Source organism: Mustela lutreola, chromosome 2 (assembly GCF_030435805.1).
Source record: "Mustela lutreola isolate mMusLut2 chromosome 2, mMusLut2.pri, whole genome shotgun sequence".
Classification (NCBI taxonomy): domain Eukaryota; kingdom Metazoa; phylum Chordata; class Mammalia; order Carnivora; family Mustelidae; genus Mustela; species Mustela lutreola.
Window position 1 is genome coordinate 39,277,256 of NC_081291.1, and position 19,764 is coordinate 39,297,019.

The 19,764-nt window shown below is 44.8% G+C and overlaps 1 protein-coding gene across 1 annotated transcript in view; it reads right to left on the reverse strand.

The window, feature by feature from the left end:
• The window catches only part of EIF4E3 (eukaryotic translation initiation factor 4E family member 3), a 220,395-nt gene that overhangs the window by 84,056 nt on the left and 116,575 nt on the right, over nt 1–19,764 (reverse strand). The window contains exon 7 of the transcript XR_009350758.1: nt 3,758–3,908. The gene's annotated coding sequence lies outside the window, so the exon portion shown is untranslated. The remainder of the gene's footprint in view (nt 1–3,757; nt 3,909–19,764) is intronic.

A 19,764-nucleotide genomic window follows, 5' to 3' on the forward strand; every position in this document is an offset into this window, starting at 1 on the left:
ACCTGGTGGGATTACTACCATCAACCAAAGGAAAAAAAAAAAAATCCCCTGCAAATAGTAAAAGTATATGTTGGCTCATGTCTAGTCAGCAGATGCCTCTCATAAGGTTATTTTCTTTAGAAAACAAACCTCTACTTGCTTGAGACCTTTATACACATTAGGTCCAAAAAAAATAGGGGAAAAAAAAAAGGCTGGCTTAGCAAAAAATGGCATTTACTATGACTGAATTCTATAAAAGGAGGAGGACACCTAACAGGATAAGAAAGGAAAAGAAAGAGCCCTTAGCAAAAACATTTTTTTTGAAAAACAAAAATGCCACCTGTGCAAATCTAGCTATGCTCTCAAAACCCTTTCTCAGCCCCACAGAAATAGCTCAGGCTCAATGCCTTGAAGTTGCAATTAAATTGTAGTAATTTAAGATTATCAGGAGAGCAAAGGGCACTGGGAGCTCTTTGGAGGGCTTCCCTCCCCTCTTAATGCTCTTCAGTCAGGGGTTAAATGAGTTTCTTTAATGTAAGTACCTTAAAGTAACTGAATCATAAACAAAATTTATACTATTTTCTGACAGCCTGCAATCTATTTAAATTTTATTAACGTGTGCCTAAAATTATTTTTCAAAAGACAGAACTCCTGCAATGCCCTGTAAATATTCTTGGCATACTCACTGAAATGTAATCGGTATGAGAACAACTAACGTTATCTGAATACACATACTTTTTTGTGATGTGGCGTCTTACAAGAATAACATTTCAAAATTGAGTTTTAGTCTTAAGTAAAACATGAAAACTAAATAAACAGCACAATAAGATTGGCTGCAAAGAGGAAGCTGCATTCAAAAGAAGTTGTCACATCTGCTTATATTCTCCCTTCACTTTCTTAATGTGGGCACTGGACGTGCTGAAGTATAAATATATTTGTTTAGGAAATATCACAAATCTTTTGTTAATTTAAACGACTGCTGAAAACAGACATATCCTTCAATAGAGCCTAAGAATGCAAATATACAAGGCCAGAGGTAGAGTCTTAGGAGAAGCAAGGAAAAACTTACTAACAGAAAACCATACCTCAGCTCAATATTAACCCAGTCAACTTTTGTTATTGTTGGTACAAATGATTTAACGAGAAAATATTTATAGCTTTTTGAAAAACATTACATATTGCACAGAATTGCTTAATAGCATCCATGTGTATGTTTAACTCGCATTGTTTAATTATACAATAAAAGATATATCCAATAAAAGCCACACACTTTGAAACATGTTGGGCACTATGGTTATGAAACTCTGACATAAAAAAACAAAAAGTGCTTACTATGTGATCGACATGTTAATTAAAAACGCAATCCTTAAATAACAATCATTTTTATTCTTTATGTGTTTACTTGTCCTATTTCCTACTTTGTTCTACTTAATTAAAAATGACATTTAATTTGAGGATAGTTTATAGCAAAAAAGAAAAAATAAGTGTTACAGTTTTTACTCCAGCCTTTAAATATAAATACAAAATCTCACAGACATCTCCAGCAATATAACCCCCCTAATTTGAGATAGTTAATTTGAATAGTTGATGTTGCTTTCATTATACTTTGATAAACCTGTGAAAACAAAATGCTAAAGTAATTGCTGTTACTACTCCCTTTAAAAATGTAAAGCAGTTAAATTTTCCTAGACAACAAGCAAGGACAAGTTACAGAGAACTTGAATAAAAGTAGCAACGTGGTCATATTGAATGTCAATCTAAAAAAAGAGGTTATGTCTAATCTGGAGAATGCTCCCTCTCGCCTTTTTAAATTCCAAGAGTGGGCTGACACAAAACTTCATCACCAGGGATTTTTTTTTTTTCTTTTTGAGCTTCACATCAGATTTAAACGCTCACATACAAAACCTTGGCTTTCCTGACAAGGCAGATCTTCTAAACTTGATGTGAGAAAACGTTACCTAACTCTAGTGTAGGAGTCTAATGTTGGTAAAAAGAATTCCACTCCACAGTTCTGGGTAGCAAGGCAGCCTCTGGAAGACTTAATATTCATTCCATACCTTTTTGCGCGCACACTCTTCATAAACCAGACTGTATGAGAAAAATAACTTATTTAGCAACTCAACATCCATAAGGAACTCAAATGCTGCCTAGAGAGGGGCCGAGTATTTCCTGAGCCTTAGCATGCACAACAAAGATCAGCATTTGCAATGGCCCATTTCTGCATTAGTGAATATCTAGCTTTGCTGCTTGATCGAATAGTCCAGGGTTCTCCATGTAGAGCTCCTGACAACACCCCAGCAGCAGTTCTGTTTGATCTCTTCTGCTTCCTTAATTTGGGTTGTCAAGGTTCAGCAGTTGGAGGCTGTTTACTTTACTTTTCCAAAAAAAAAAAAAAACTGATTTCTTTTTCTCTCTCCCATACAATGACTAATCCAAAGTCTAAGGGGGGAAAAAGGCAGCCAGTGGTAAGATGCTAAACCTTTTTTACCCCCTTTGCAGTGAGATTTTAGCTGACATCTTCTGAATGGTAACTAGTTGAGTTCCTTTTTATATTTTTAATGCTCTTTAATTATGAGATGTTTCAAGTGGAAAAGTCAGGGAGGGGGGGGGGGGGGAAACCATTCCAAATCTCTGAAGCTGTAAGCTCAATTTTCTTTTCCTGGACTGAAAGAGATGGGTATTTCCACTTTGAGAATCAAAACTCCAGTGGAATTCTAAAAAAGATTTGATACATTTCTCTCTGGAACTGAAAATAACAGCAACTCCTCTGTCTCAATTATGCAGACTAACCCTGAGTAGAAAACACCTGAACTCTGACCACTTCTCTTCAAATTCTACTTAAGACATCTCCCCCCAAACTGATGATCACTACGGAAAAACGAAGGAAATAAGATAGAAGGTAAAAATTCGCAGAGATTCTTCAATACATTTTCAGCAGTAGAAAAAAATCCCTTAAATATCCTTCAGGTTTTTCAATTCAGCTATTGTGCAAGCCCTAAATCCTAAAGCCTACGGACAACCAAAGGTAAAGTGTAGATGGTTTCAAGGTATAGCCTCCTTTTAAAAGGAATACAGAATGCCCTTCCAGCATTCCCTTTTAAAAAGCAGTAGCAAAAAAGGAAATCCAAACTTACAAAATACCTGTGACCGGACTGGAGAGCAACACCAGCCCCTTGTAAGTGGGCTGGAGAAGCTTAAATGCAACCAAATGAAATGTTTATATTAATTTCATTATTCTGCCCAAGCCTCAGCAATGAGGGCTGGGTGGGGGGTGGTGATGGTGGAGGTTTGCTGGGGGCGGGGTGCTGGAAAGAGGAAGAAATAAGTTTCATTTCGGGTTTTCTGGTCGAGCAAAAGGAAAATGAATTAAAACCAATGCGTAGGATGAGCCCAGACTAAATCAATACACTTTGTAATCAGCCCGGCAAGGGTATTTGGACACAATGACTTGGAAATAATTAATAGTTATAAGAGGGGAGTGGGGTGAGAAGGGGGGGAGAGATGTCACCATATTTTATCGGAGCACTTTACACTCCACGCTAAACTTTGATCTCCAGATTCTCGGATTTAGGAAAGGGGAGGAAAAAAAGGGGATAAAGTCCGGTATTTCGAAGCACCTACCAGCTTGAGGATGGGCACAATCCTGGCTCCAGGAGCCTCATCCCTACGCTCGCGCCGCCCAGGCGGGCGCTTTGAGCAGAGAGCCCCCGGGGGCTCTAGGGTATCGGTTGCCCCCGCCCGCGTTCACGCCCCGGCACCCGCGGCCGCCTCGACTTACCCGCAGAGTCCGGGGAGGGAGTGGGAGCGCCGCCTTCACGCCCGCGGAGGAGGCGCCGGCAGCACCATGGTCCCCGGCGCCGCTGCCGCTGCCGCTGCCCCTGGCCCGCTTGCTCGCCGCGCGCTCTCTTCCTCTTGCAAACTTTCGGGTTCTGCGGTCGACAAGAAACCAGGGCGACCCTCAGCAAGTCTTCCCGGAGCAGGTTGGGGGGAACTGAGGGGAGTGGGATAAGTGATTAGGCTGGGGGGCCAAGACCGAGAGGGCGGCGGACTAGGAGGACCCGCGAGTGCGGGTGGACGCAAAGGAGGATGTGGCTTAGGGAATCCCTGCACGGATCCCGAGACCGGGAAATCGGCCCGAGCCAAAGTCTCAGCACCTTCCCCAGGATCTTACAAAGTTGCAACAACAAAAAAGGAGGGGGGAGGAAGGGGGAAGGGGGTGGGAAAGGGATACGATCGCAGGCGCAAGGTTTGAAGTTACAACTGTTTATTTAGTCCTTATTCTCACAGGGGCGGGAGCTGCGCGGGATGGGGGGGGGGGGTGCTGCAGGCTGCGATTTCGAAGCAAACACTGGGGAGGGGGCATGCGACTTTGTTTCTGGGTGCGGAGCTCCCCGGCGCCCGCGTGTGTCACCGCCAGTCTCCGGGGACCGAGGCGGAGCTCACAACAGGTGGGGAGGGGGACTCGCCCAGGGCAAAAAAAGGAGAAGGAATCAAAGTTTCCGAGCGGCGGTATGGGGGGGGGGGGGCAAGAGGCGGGGGAGAAGGGAGGCGGAGGCAGCGAATGACCGCGACCCCGAGGCAACTGGCAAACTCTCAGCTCCCGGCGCTGCTGCCGCCGCCGCCGTCCCCACCCGAAGCGCACGCAGTCCCGGCTGCCGGCCCAGCTGAGTCCTCCGCGGGATGGGGATGAAGCGCGGGGAGCTCGGGAAGAAGGTGACGTGCTGGCCAGGGATGGAGAGCCATCGGCCGCCGGGACAGGGCCACAGAGACGCGGCGGCTCCCGCGCCTCTCAGGAGAGATCCAGGCTTGGGAAACCTCCCCGGTACCCCCCAAGCTTCGAAGGAGAGGAAACCCCGAAAGTGCGTGTGGTGGAGGGGAGGAGACCCGACGCGGCGATTCCCCGCAGCGCACCCGGTTCCCACTCCCACCCGCGGAGCTGGCCACGTATGTCACGGGCCGGTCCGCGGCGAGGCTGGGTTCCCGGGGTCCAGCGCGCGTGAGGATGCGTGTCTAGCTGGGGGTGCGCGAGTGTGTGTCCGAGTTTTCTGTGCTCCGGGGGCGGTGGTGGGCTGTCCCCGCCGCTGGGTTCGGGGCCAGGCGCGTGTGGCACTGGGGATGTCCCGATGCACGGGGCCCAGGATGCGGGCTTCCCATCATTACAAACCAGGGGCATCAAGGGGCACACACTCTCGGAGAGCGAAGGGAAAAAGTTTGCTCCGAGTCCAAACTTCAAGCTCCCGAGGCTCCCGGCGCGCGCCCCCTCCCGCCGCAGACTCGACCCCGGCCCCGCGTCGGCCCCGCTTCTCTGCCGGCACCCCGACGCCCGACACCGAAAGTTGAGCCAGGCGGCCTGGGCTTATTGATTTCTCTCCCCGCGGTGATCGCCCAGAGCGCAGAGCCAGGAGTGAAGGGGCCGAGGGGAAGACGATTTCGCCTCTCGGCTGCCGCGACCGCCCCCCCCCATTTGACTTATGGAAATGGACCCAAACGTGCGGGCGCCGCCACCGCCGGCGGCCCCCCCAACCCCCGCGCCGGCCCCAACCCCCACCCCACCCCAGAGCCTGGGCCCGGGCCGGGGGAGAGAGGCGAGAGGGGAGGGCGGGGGGAGGGGGGAGATGCACGTGGAGCCTGGAGGTGGAAAGTAGTTTTTTTTTTTCCTTTTTTTCTTTTTCCTTTTTTTTTTTTTTTTTTTTTTTTTTTTGTGCTGGTTGTTGTTGTTGTTTAAAGTGGCGGAAACAAGGCAGGAGGCAGCTTGGGAAAAAGTGGAGCAGAAATGGAAAAATACAAACTCACCCGCTGCAAATGGTCTCTCGGTGCAAACTAAGGTGTTTTCGGGCCTTTCCCCCGCGCGCGCCCACTCCCGCCCGCGCGCGCACCCCCGCGCACACACTCACTCGCGCACACACGCGCGCACACACGCACTCCCGGACGAGGGCCGGGCCGCCGCGAGTACAGCATGCAACCGCCACACAATAAATAACAATAGATTCCTCCGCTCCGGACTAGCTTCCCGGAGCCCAGCCAGCGCCAGTGGCGGCGGCGGCGGCAGCAGAGGCGCGGGGAGCGCCGGCCTGGGGTCGCTCCCCAGCCGGCCTCCCGGCCTCTTGCCAGGGCCCCCTCTCCGCCTCACGCGCCCCCAAGGCCCCGCAGCACCCCCAGAGCGCGAGCCGCCGCGCCCCCTCCCTGGGCCACACGGGTACTGGCGCCCACCCGGCTTCCCCCCCCCCCCCCGGCCTCCCGGAACAAATAAATAAATAAGGCGCGCGAGAGAGGCCAACACGTCGCGGAGGGAGATGTTGTTATTTTTTGCTGTTGTGCGTCCCTGACGTCACATCCACCTGCTGGGTAAACAACAAGGCTCGCAGGAAAAAAAAAAAAAAATCGCAATTGCCAAGCTGGGGGGGGGGAGGGGGCAGCCTGGACGGAGGTGGGGGGGCTGTTCTCGGGAGATGGGAGTGAGGGGCGTCCAGACTGGATGGGGAAGGGGAGAGGGAGGCAGAGCCCTGCAGACTAGAGAGAGGAAGGGAACGCCAGAGCAGTCCCTGGCAAAAGAGGGATCTGGCAAGAAAGACCTGGAAAAATGAGGGGCATGGGGGAGGGGAGGATTCCTCAGAAGATGGGGAAATGGGGGGCCCATTCAGCCACCGGAAAAAAAGGAGAGGGAGAGTGTTAACAACTAGGGACGAAGATAGGAATGCGATGGCTATTTGCTTGGTTTCTGAGCTAAAAATACAGAAGGAAAGAGAGAGGGTAGGCAAGGATGTGAGTTTCCTCCAGTTAAAAGTGAAAGTGTTTTGCCATCAGTGACAGTTGAAGGAGGGGGAGGTGGGGGTGGTGTTTTCGGCCCCCTTTCTCCCTCTCTCCCGTCTTCCCTGGGTCTCTCCTCTTTCTTTCTGCACTTTGTCCAATGAAAGAAGGCGAGTTCGAGAGGTGAAAGTTCAACAGAAGGACAAACCCCTGTTTGCAGGGAAACAGAAACCCGCCAGCGATGGGGTTTACCCCCTGTATTCCTATATCGGGAGAATGTAATGTGGGACGAGCTTCCCCCCCCCCGCCCCCTCCTTGTCAGACTCACTGCTGGAATGTGTAGTTTGATCCACTTTGGGGGGAAAGTGGCTGCCGCATCAGGAGCTGTGTTCTTGCCACGGTTTCTCTTAGGAAAACGCCCAGAGGCTAGCATGTCAATCAGTTGTTTAACACAAATTACCTGCTCTTCCAGAGATCAGTCACATGCAAAAAACGCTGTCCAATTCTTTGAAAAGGTGAGATTTTTTTTTTCTTTTTGCTGTTTTGAAGTTTGGTGAAATTTAGAAATTTGAAGAAGTAAATTAGAAGCCTGAATGAAATGTTTTAAAATATACATATATTTGTATAAAAACAAGACACTGGTATCTCTTTCCTCTTTAACAACACAAATTGAGAAGGAAGACTTCTTGTTTCCAAGATGTGACTGAGAAAGAGATATAGGGTTCTATGGCTTGTTGTTGTTAACAGAAATAATTTTTTTCAGACCCATCACCCCAGAAGCTGCCAAACTCCTAAGCCAGCATTTCCAGCTACTGGCTGGCTGGTGTATCAGGCCAACTCTTAATGAGAATGTATTGAAAGCCACTCCTGTGGATTCCTACAAAGTACCTTGGGGGGGTGGGGGCAAGTTCTGTTTCATTCCTTGAGACCAGCACAATTGTAGATAATAAACATCCTGAAAAGGTTATTATAAATCCTTATGGATAATGTCTTTTTACAAATATCGGTACACATTCATTTACAAAAGAATTCTAAATCTCTATTGCAATAATAATGTAAGACTACCACTTTAAAATTGTATCTGTTTTGCAAGCAAAAAAATAACAAAGCCATTCACCAGTGCTACAGTATAAAGGCAGAGAAAGGGAGACTGTGCTAAGGTAATTCCAGCATAAAATGCATGTTGAATGCATGCTTTACAAGATTCTATGCTATCCAGACAAGACCATCTATTGGATCTTTTAGACTAGAGTCTAGATGAAGAAAATGCATTTTAGTTTGTGTAGAACTTCCTAGCTTTCTAGAGACTAGGGTTCTATTAATCTTTGATTCAAGACATCAAGACATTTTGACATACCGCCTATGTTCTAGACCATATAGTAGACAATGAAGACTGCAAAAATAAAACCCCTGCCCTTGAGGAGCTCACAGTCTACAACTGTCAGTAATAATATCTAATATTTATTGAATGCTTTCTATGACCTAGGCATTGATGAAAAGTGTTAGGTCAAGTCAATTCATAGTTGCAACAATACTTTAACATCTCTGGAAATTCTATATGCTGAACTCACATGAAATTAAGTGGAAACCTACAAAGTAGCCAGTCTATGGCAGAGAAAACTGTTTTCCATTTCCAAAATGTTTATACCAGATACAACATGGTTATGGTGTGTGTTGAGTTGCAGAATTATAACTCAGGGAAATAGCAATTTATTTAAATGAGATAAATTTATTCATAGTCTATAAAGAACAATTCATGCTCTGATCCTGTTTTCCAGATTGTATGGTGAGCTTTAAAAAAAATTGTGAGTATTGCCATATTAAAAAGATCTTTAGGTTGCTACTGATCTTATTCTGTATTTTAACTCCTTTAAATTCTATGTTCACTTGAAAGAGGGGCCCAAAGTCAGATTGGCAACAAGTTTTGCAGACAAAAGGAAATCCTGGTTGTAAATCCCATGATATATTGTACTCAATTTTGTATATAATACTGTCTAATGTGCCACCTTATTAAAGAACTCCGTGTCCATTTGGCTTACATTAGGGGGAAACTTAACTGCAGCTTTAACATATTGTTCATTTTCAACACTGTCACGTTACATTCATAGGGAGCACATTTTAATTTCTTTATCTGTAATCAACTGGAAGTTTCTTTTTGTTAAATTAAAGCAAGAAGGGTTTTTTAAATAAAGGGCATGGGGGTAGGACGCCACCTTTTGGTCGTAAAACAAATAGAAATCCCCTTTTCAACAGATGTTCCTGACATAATTTCATTGTAATTACACCAAGGCAAAGGTGTTTGTCCCCATTTCACTATATTTGACGTAACAGGAAAAAAACAAAACACTGTAAAGGAAAATTAGCAAACTATATGTAACTGCAGCCAGAATTTCCTTAAAAGGATCGGACCACATTTGTGCCCTGCCACACACTATTAGCTATACATCAGACACCAACTTTGTTCTGCAAAGTCTTTGTCAATAAATACACACACATTTGGGGAACGGAAACAGGGTGGACATTTACCACTTAACAAGATACATGAGTGCTTTTGTGAGTCTAGAGTTGAACAGAAATTTTAAATTCGCCTAATTCAGTGTTTCTTGGTTACCATCCTCCTCATTTTTTGCCAAAACAGTCATTGGACTACAACTATTATGGTAAGTTTATTAAGTATCTTCCTTTACGTTAACCTACTTTTTTCTCTATTACTTCTTTAAATGGGAACTCAGTATCGCCCTCCACAAATTAAAAGCAATCACAGTGAAAACAGTCACTGACTCCTTTGTTAGAAAGGGAGAGGGGCAAAAAAAAAAAAAAAAATTTTACAAATTACAACCAATTTTTTTAAGGGAAAGTGCCAAATGCCAAAAGGGTTAATGACATGAGGATCAGCAGAGAATTTTAACTTCTCTGTTTTTTTTGAAAAGCTGTAGGGATTGAAATTGATTGCTGAAGGAGTATAGTTCTCATGATGTGATTCAGTGTTATCTATTGCTATTCCAGTGGCAAGCCTCCTGCACTTTGAGAAACAGGCATAACCAAGTATTTCAAATTACAGATTAGGAGACTGAGGCCCACAGAGGTTAAATCATCCTTCAAGGTCAAACAACTGGTTAGTAGACAGACAAGGATCAGAGTCCAGGCGTCCTGATTGGGACACCTTAAGGAATTTCTCATCTTACCCTTTCCAGTTCACAATAGTGGCATGTCACCCATCCTGAGATATTATGCAGCCTGCCTCGCTTCTCAGAAACAGCCAACGTACACATCCCTTCACAGACAGGGGAGAATTTGAGGCTATGGAGGGCAGAGATCAAATTCAACCGGCTACTCACTGCTCCTCTCCCCCAGGTGTGGCAGACATCCAGATGAGGGTAACCACAGTGAAGAAAGTAGGGGAGGGTTGGTGGGAGAGATGGAGAGTAGGGGGAAGGGAGAGGTTAGTAGAAGCGGTCAGACTCTTAAAATGAATGCTTACACTCCAAGTTTCCTTCCTAGAAGAGAAGTATGGCAAATGAAAATGGTGTGTTTTGCAGTAAGAGGCATGAGAAGTATGTCCTCTGTTCTGATGTCACTCCAAGTCCACACCAGAAATCAACAGACGATGTCTTGTTTTAAAGTATACTTGAAAGTATACTTGCTGAGACCAAGCCCTTTTAGTAACTTGTGTGGCTTGAAAAGGTAGTCAAGGAATGGTGAAGACCTCTGTTTAAAGGGGGATTTCCCCAACAATGAAATTTGTTCAGAAGGTCGGCATCACAACTAGAGAGACAATATTGCATTTTCTGAGGTTTTAATCTCAGAGAGTAGACTCAGTGAAAGAGATTGCTTTCCCTGCTTTTCTTTCAAGGGCACAGTTCTACAAACATCAATAAACATGGCCTGCAAGTATTTTTAGGTTTTTTTTTTAAATTAGTCCTTGTGAAAAGAGGTTGCTGTTAACTATATTATACTACATAGTATAGTATAGCTCTTTGCCCTATGGGTCCCAATGTAATCCCTAGAAACTAAAATGTACAGTAAAGTATTTGGCCCAAGTACCTCTACTCCAAAAAGCTATTCTAGTCCCCTAACCCCTGGACGTTTACTGTGCAGCATGTTGGGAATTTCAAGGTATATAAAGGGAATATGAAGGGCTTAATCCTACCTTACCACAAGCACCAGGACAGTCTACAGCCTTGCTGTGCAAGATGAGATGTGCTGATCTCTACCATGAGCACCACCTGACAGCATATTAAAAATGTAAAATCTCAGCCCCCTCCCTACACATACTGGTGTAGATCAAGATCTGCATTTTAACAACTCTGCCTAGTTGAGTCTCACACACATGCAAGTTTGAGAAACAGACCTGCAGTGCACATAGCAGATCTACAAGGCACCATCTCAACCTTTACAGCCTTAGAATACTCAACAGAGCGTTCTTTAGAGTAGTCTACAAAACCTGGTTCTCCAAACTAGTGTCTTTTGTAAACTTCGCTGATTCCTTGTTTTTCAACCACTTGCAAAGTTAAGCCACTAAATCACATATGTAAACCATGATTAATTCCTTTGAAATTAATAGCAGGGTGACTTCTCTCTCCTGTTACCCCAAAGAGACTGCTAATTGCCCTCCAATTGTTTATCTTTGTATTGTTTGATGAGTACTCAGAGAAAGATGGAAGATATTCCCCCACCAGACCAGAAACAAATGCCAGACAGGTTTTGGGAAGGCTGAACACATGCTATGACTACACCTTGTTAGTAGAAAGGCTTTGCTTTCTTTGTTTTGTTTTCTTTTTTATGGAAGGGATGACGCCTCCATAATTATAGGTGTTCCTGTTTAAAACCCAGAATGTTTTCCAAACCACTGAGCCACACCTCCAGCGGCCCATGAACCGTCTTGGTTAGACTCTCTTTCCAGTTCTCTACACAGTTTATAAAGACACATCCCAGCAGCACAAGATTTACATTCAGTATAACAAGAGGAAGGAGCAGCCCATCCAAGTATGGTTGCTTCTTGAATAAACATGAAGGAACCACAGATAAACTTCATAGCTGACGTTTAATTTGTTTTTGAAGTTCACGAAAAGACTATAGTCACTTCACCTTCCTAACCAGACAAAAGGTTACTTTTGTAACCCCCCAAAAAATAATTAAAACTATTGTAATACTATCCTAAGGCAGTATAATTAAGTCTCTGAGTGAGTAATTGTGTACCTGAATTCAAAATAAGATTTCACATGTAAAGCAAAGTTCTGATTCTAATCTTTGAGAAGCATCTTGGCTTATATTTAGAATCCACAAGTGCCAGCTAAGCGTTACAAGAGGCATTGTTCCGTAGGGCTGGAGACAAACTGCGTTTGTATAAGAATGGTAGTAAGGGGGGCACCTAGGTGACTCAGTGGATTAAGCCTCTGCCTTCGGCTCAGGTCATGATCCCAGGGTCCTGGGATCGAGCCCCACATCGGGCTCTCTGTACTGCAAGGAGCCTGCTTCCTCCTCTCTCTCTGCCTGCCTCTCTGCCTACTTGTGATCTCTATCAGATAAATAAAGAAAAAATCTTAAAAAAAAAAAAAAAAGAATGGAAGTAAGGCACCTTCAGGAACACTGAGGTTGTATGTTCCAAATTGTAGACTGCAAAAAGGGCTGAAGAATATTAAGTAAGGGGCTATGCTGACATTTTTATTATGCTGAGCTTGGGGTTAGTTTTTTTACTGTTGTTTTTTAGTAATATCTATAAAATACTCCTTTTCCCCCACTGTTCTTGAGCTACTGTTAACATAGAAAAGCCATGAAAGATTAAAAATCTGATATCCCCAAGGCTAGGATGAATCCTATGGTTAATGGGTTGGAATTGAAGGTATCCGTATGGACTGTGTGTGTACACTATATATATTTTTTCACAGATAAATACAGAAATCAATCCATGTGCATATATGCCTGAGTTAGCATCCCTACATATATTTCCTAGGCCTGTCCATTGAGAGGGGCTGGGGCAATGACAGCCCACTAGCAATGAGCACACCTAGCACACAGGCCTTGGTTTCTAAATACCTTTCTCCAATAAAAGAAACCAGGATGCTTAGAAAACTAGTTAATTCCAGGTTGGGGTACAGAAAATATAAGATAAACCTGGGGGCACCTGTGGTACCAAAAAGTGCTAAAGGAAGTGCTTTTTAAAAAAAGAAAAAGAAAAAAAGGCTGGGGTGAGGTGGGGAGAGATTTACCGAAAAGGCATTGAAGCCAGTCGGAAAGAGTTCCCAGTGCCCTAAGTTGAGACGTCTTAAGCAAGAGAAGAAATCACAGTAGTATTGGATTATAACCCAAAGAGTGAAATAAATACCTCTAAGTACATGCTGATATGTATATATTATATGTGTGTATAATATATGCACACACATGTATACACATTCACATATATGTAAAAATATGCACACTCACATCCATACTTCTGTACATCAGGAACTGACAACTCTTCCTTCCAGAAGATTGGTGGGGCCCAAAGATCGGCATGTTAACAAATCTTAACGGGTGATGCTGATGCCGCAGCCCAGAGAACTCAAGCAGGCAATTTAAATTGAACTGACTTGCATGGAATTAGGAGGAGTGGAGACAGCAGCAAATTGGAACACACAAGCTTCCATGCAAAGCGGCAGATGCTGACTGCTCACACCGAAAGTGAACTCAGGGCAAGAAAGAGTTTTTGAATTTTCAGGAGAGGCGAGAAATCTGGATTTTAATCCTGATAGTCCTCCATATTAAAACTCTAGGTAGGCTGATCACAGCCAAGTGCAGGGGCATCAAAGTCACAGGCAACCCTGTGTATCTCCTGTCTTTGGGGAAACTGAGTCACCATTTCATGACATTCAGGGTGACAGGGTTTGTTTCTTAAGTGGGCAAGGTGGGGGGAAAAAAAAAACCAGAGGAGAAAAAAGGGAAACTTGGAGAGGACTCTGACTTATTCTTAAATTCCTTCCCAAGCATTCACGAGTCACCCCGAACATCCTGGTAAGGAAAGCTGGTCTCCGTGTTCAATTGTTCCTACATTCTGAATCATTTGTCAGCAGACTCCCAATTTCAAAATATCAGCCATAACGTCATTATTTAGAAGGCGCTGTTTTTAGCAGGATTCTTTGTTCCTGCCCAGAAGAGGAGTTCCAAAGTTTTACTGGGTATTTTATTCAGGGAGTCCGGCGCCAGGGTAACCTCCTTATAATAACCATTATTATTACTCTCCATTTGGCCTGTTGTGAAGACAAAGAAGCCAGTTGGCCTTTGTCTTCTCTCTCCTGAGTCCTCACTTGCTCTCGCTACTCGATATCACTCAGGAACCACACACGGTAAAGCCCCTTCCCTCAAGAGGAAGACCTGTCGTGGGCATAAACAAGGTGATGAGAGGAATATCTTTTTTATTTTTTTAAGATTTTATTTATTTATTTGACAGAGAGAGATCACAAGTAGACAGAGAGGTAGAGAGAGAGAGGGAAGCAGGCTCCCCTACTGAGCAGAGAGCCCGATGCGGGACTCATCCCAGGACCCTGAGATCATGACCTGAGCCAAAGGCAGCAGCTTAACCCATGGAGCCACCCAGGCGCCCGAGAGGAATATCTTAAAAGCAACAGAAAAGGCAGAGGAGTGAGCCTCAATACTACTGTGAGCCTCTGGAAAGCCAACAGAGTGAAGGGTGGCCTGCACATCCGTCTCCGGAGATAAGGAGGCCTGAGATAGTGGGGCTGTCTTACCCCGGGTGTGGAATCCGCAACACCCAGAACAGTGGTTCCCAAACTACTGTGCATAAACATCATCTGGAAATCTCGGGGGTGGGGGGGGAGAAAAAGTACTGAAGCCGTTCCCACTCCCAGATATTGGGATTTAACTAACAGGGAGTCTGATCCTGGCATTGTGAGCTTTAGACGTTTCCCAGGTGATTCTTATGGGTGCCATTAAGGAACTGTTGACCTGAGTTGAGCCGGAGGACAGGAGGCCCAGTAAGCTCTAGCAGAGGAAGGGATCCAGGGGACCTAATACACTCCAAACACTCTGAGCTTCCACTGTGGCCAGCATCCAGTCAATTAAACCAGTCGATTAAATCCCCGGAAGGGGCTAGAATAGCCTTCTTCAGTGTGGTCTTCCGAGCCCATGCAGTAGAATCACCTGGATGGGGGGGTGGGGTAGGTATCAGGATTCCAGGCGCCCATTTCCAACGTGCTTGAGCAGAGTGTTGGTGAGCGGCCACAGAAATAAGCATTTTTAGAAGCTCACCAGCTGGTTATGATACAGTTTAAGGTTTGGAATCCTTCGTGGGGATTTACAATCGTTACCTATCCTGGGACTGTTTCCATTTGCAAGGGAAATCTTGAAGAAGGGCAAGATGTAAAACAAAGGAACTAATAAAGACATCGTGGCATTGTCAAGAGTTCCTAGAAGTCACGGGGTTTAACTTCCTGCCTTTTTCACAGATGCCTCAGAGCTAGGCAGGGTAAGATCCTGGTTCCTGGCAGAGTCTTGGGTATGTATCCCGTTTGAAAATCACAGCACCGTGCTTATCAGTGTGTTGCTTTGCACATGTTCCTGAACCTTTCCCAGTCCCCGTTTGGTCCTCAGTACAACGGTAGTAGTAAATACACACCTTCCAGCGCTGCGGGGAGGCTACGTGCACGGTGCTTGGCCCAGGGCTGGGCGCAGAGTCAGTGCTCAACAGCTCTTAGTGCTTTGGGAAACAGCAGAGCTTGATTCAAGACCCAGGAATCCTGAACCCCTGTTCAGGGCTTCTCCAGGTTTCAACTGAAGAAATTCTAGACCTCAGAGCTTGGAAGGAGAGAAACATTTTAAGTCTGGGTTTTCTCCATGCGTTTCAAATCATTCTACTTAGGCTGCTTGCCCCGCCCTCTTCTGAAACTAGGTCTGCCTCCAAATTACTAATTCCTGATACAAGAATAAGATGGGAATTTTTTTTTTTAAGTGCTCTCGCTACTCGATATCACTCAGGAACCACACACAGTAAAGCCCCTTCCCTCAAGAGGAAGACCTGTCGTGGGCATAAACAGAAAACAGCAACAGAAGAGAGTTTTCTGTTTATGCCCATGACAGGGCAACAGAAGAGAGTTACCTTCCCAGGCAGGGACATTCTCATGAAATTGAACAAGGCTCCTTCAGATCAATGTCTCCACCTGAACCCTGATGGCTTTTGGAGCCAAATAATTCATTACTGTGGGGTGGGGGTGAGGGGCCACTTTATACATTGTAGGATGTTTAGGACTAGATGCCAGTGACACCCTCCCACAGTAGAGACAAACTGAGAGACCAAACTGCCTTCAGGTGAAAATGACTACTTGGGGTGCCCGCAGGGCAGGCAGGACTCTCTCTGGGCCATCAACATTCCACTCCTGGCCTCAGGTGTTTTTCTGATAAAAAAGGAAGTGCAGGGGTGCCTGGGTGGCTAAGTGGGTTTAAAGCCTCTGCTTTCAGCTCAGGTCATGATCCCAGGGTCCTGGGTTTGAGCCCCGCATCGGGCTGAGTGCTCAGCAGGGAGCCTGCTTCCCTTCCTCTCTCTCTGTCTGCCTTTCTGCCTACTTATAATCTCTGTCAAATAAATAAATAAAATATTTAAAAAAAAAAAAAAAGGAAGAGCAGAAATCTGTTTCATTTCCATCTCTAACGGAGTCACCAAATCATTTTCTTTGCAAAACAGAATGGCTTTAAAAGGAGGCCACTTGTAATGAACAGAGGTTAAGGTGGGCTCCCCAGCCAGGGGCAGTTGCCACCAAGCCCTTTCCAGTTCTGACAAAGCTCTTGGCAGCCAACCTTGCTCCATCATGATTAAGCAGACTTTATTAGAGTCCACGACTCCATAAACAACGTCAGATGTGTTGTCAGTCTCACGGCCTTAAGACTAAAAACAAAATGCAATAAAGGAAGTGGCGATGAACAGAATGAGAACTTGAGGATCCTGCATCTCATAAGATGACGCATGGGATTTAAATTGGGCAGAAACTTCATCTGGATGTTCTAATTAAAATTCCCCTTCTTCTGGGAAGTCCAAGGGCATATGCATCTCAGGTGTAAGGAGCCAGGATGTTTACCATGTGGTGGGGTCATTGCCCGTCACCAGCCCCACCTTCTCCTTGCTAATATGTAGCTCCTGAATGACTCACGCAGCCCAGCTGTTTGACAGATCAGTGATGGGAATGTCAGAATGATGGCTAGACTGATAGAACAATCTGGAAAGAACAAGTATTTGTTTCCAAGACTTTAGCTAACCTTGACATTTTGATGGTTTTTACATCTCACATGAGTCTGAGGATGCAGATCGATTTTGGAGGAGTTGTCCTAGGAAAGGCAGAAGTGGGCCCCTCACAAGTCTAAATTCCATGTCTCTCAATCATTCAGCAAATATTCCTTGCATGCTACTGTGGACCAAGCACTATTTTGAACTTAGGGAAGAGTAGTAAGTGAAGATTAAAAAAATCCTTGCCTTCATGAAGCTTACATTCTAGTGAATTTCTTGGTGAGTTATGTGTGTAATTTCTCAACTGAATTTTTTTTTTTTCCGAAGAAACCAGAGGAGGTAACCACCAATGTAAAGTGATCAAGTCCACAAAAAACATGCATTTTGTGAGAGCTATCACTTGAACTATAAGAAAATACCAAGTAAAACTTTTGTAAAATTTCGAGGCAGTGAATAAAAAGGGAAGTAAATGAACAGCAAAGGTAGGATGGTCATTAAGACCTACCACAAAGAAGTTTGAAGGTTGATGTACCAACAGTGGAAAGATCAGGCTATTCTGAAAACCTATCTGAAGCCCCAGCTTAGCTAGAAAAAAGGATATGGGTACTAGAAAGATTCAGAAAACCAAATGATGCCAAAATATGTGTCTTGGGGAGGGAGGGAGAGGAGAACACAGCACTTAGTGGCAAGTGAGCTGTGGCATTCCACTGAAAAGCGTTCGGGGCCCAGAGAGACATGGTGGAAGGAAGATTAGATTCTGGCACACTTTCAAGACTCCAGTTGGCACAACAAAACCAGCCTCTCCTCCAGGCAACAGAAAATAGCCTCTTCTGGATGCTTGTCGTAGGACACAGAACAGCGGAAGGTAGGAGAAGCCAATCAAATCTTCTTTGGTTGTTCCAGCAGGTGCTGGGGCAGCATGAATTTTATGCTCAAGGGGAACAAATTGTGCATTTTCTGGGTCAGAATTCAGGAGTTAAAATTCTGGAGAAGAGATGATAATGGTCTGTATAATTTATATTGTCATCCCCAAGGAAGAGGCAGCATCTGTGCTCCAAGAGAATCAAGCATGGCTGGCCTGTCGGCCTCACGGATCTCTGTGCTGGCTGAAAAGTCACATGTGTCTGAATGTTTGGAACGGAAGTATATTACCCAGTTGTTTGTTTGTTTCCATCTTCCCTATAAACAGTTTGGTCTCCTTCTGGGGAAAAGAAATAATGGAAACAAAGAAAACAGACACACATATATACATGCTCTCTCAAAAATGCTCTGCTCCAGGACCCACTGGAGTCAGATTTTTCTAGGGCAAGGAAGATCTTAAAGAGGAAGACCGTAGTTTTTCTCATAGTTTCAGGTCACACTGAGTACTGAATAATATGTGTAAAAAAAAAAAAAATTCGGCAGCTCTTTGGTTATGTGGCAATGTTAGAATGGGCCTTTCTGGTTTATGTGTGAAAATATAGTTTAGAATTCTGTCCTGTGTAGCATGCTTACAAATTCTTCTCTCTCAAATTCACCTGTGTCAGGACTGCAGTCTTTAGAAACATACCATTTTATGTCTATTTTATTTGTTGATGCTACAGTTATTTTATGCCTTTCATGCTGCACTAGGGGAACTGGAGCCTTCCCCGTGCTCTTCCCTCTACCTGGCTCTTGGCATGGTTAGATCTGCCAAGCCTTCAGGTCTCAGTTAAAAGGACCCCTTTTTGGAGAAAACTTCCTTGACCTCTTCTAGATACATTTCCTCCTCCAAAATTATCTAAAATTCAGGCTTGTTATCGGTTTATTTATTCATCTATTGCATGGCTCTCTCCCTAGGAATAAACTCCAGGAGGCCACAGCCCTCTCTGTTTTGCTCACTACACATTCCTCAATGGCATCTACTGGGTTCTTAATTATTTGACTGAATGAATGAACAAACAAATGAGTGATCAAGTGGCAGGATTACTCTGTCACCAGGAGACTCCTTCTCTTTTGGCCCTTCCTTCCTCCACTATAAAATAATGGTAATAACACCCAACTCAGAAATGAGAGATTGAAATGAAAATGAAGGTCCCCTTTATAGAGACCCCAAAGATGAGAGTGGCTGTGCTGAGCAGGAGATTCTAGAAACTACCGACAGGGCTAGAAGGGACTTCCAAGGAAGTGAGCCAGCTGGGTCGGGTGTTGGAAATCATCACTGGGATCTCTGCTCACCTGAGAGGCAACCAGCACCAAGCCCTCTACGACCACTCTAACAGACAAAGAGAAACTTGGGCCTCTCATTACCTTGTTGTCTCTTCACTCAACCTAGGTAGTTACCCGTGTTCTTTTACACTGCAAGTTTCGCCTGGACTCCAGAATCACCAAGAACTTTTCATTGTATGAGCAGAGACATAGGAGATCTTTCAAAGTTATTTAAAATTAGAAATGTCTGCCACAGGGAGTAAAGCCAGGCAAGTATCAGATTCGGAATTGAAGCACATAATGCGTAACTATAAAATAATGCATATGAACACACACACACGCAGATCTGAATTTATGGTTCCAAATGTGTGTGGTACCCTTAAAGAGTATTCACCTTACAGATTTCTGCACTTAGTCCAACAATGATTCCATTCATTACACCACGTTTGGTTCTCCCTTTTTGGAATTTCCTTAAGAAAATGAAGACACTGGTTAAACATTGCCTCTTATGGTAAATTTTATCCACGTGGCTCTGTCTGATTTTTGAGAATGACCAAACAGAAATTCAGAGCATGACTTGGGGTTAGGAGGGGGGCAACCAAGTGGGTAATTCCTGGTGTTTTTCTGAAATAACAAAGCCTGGGATTCTTGTCTGGTTCAAA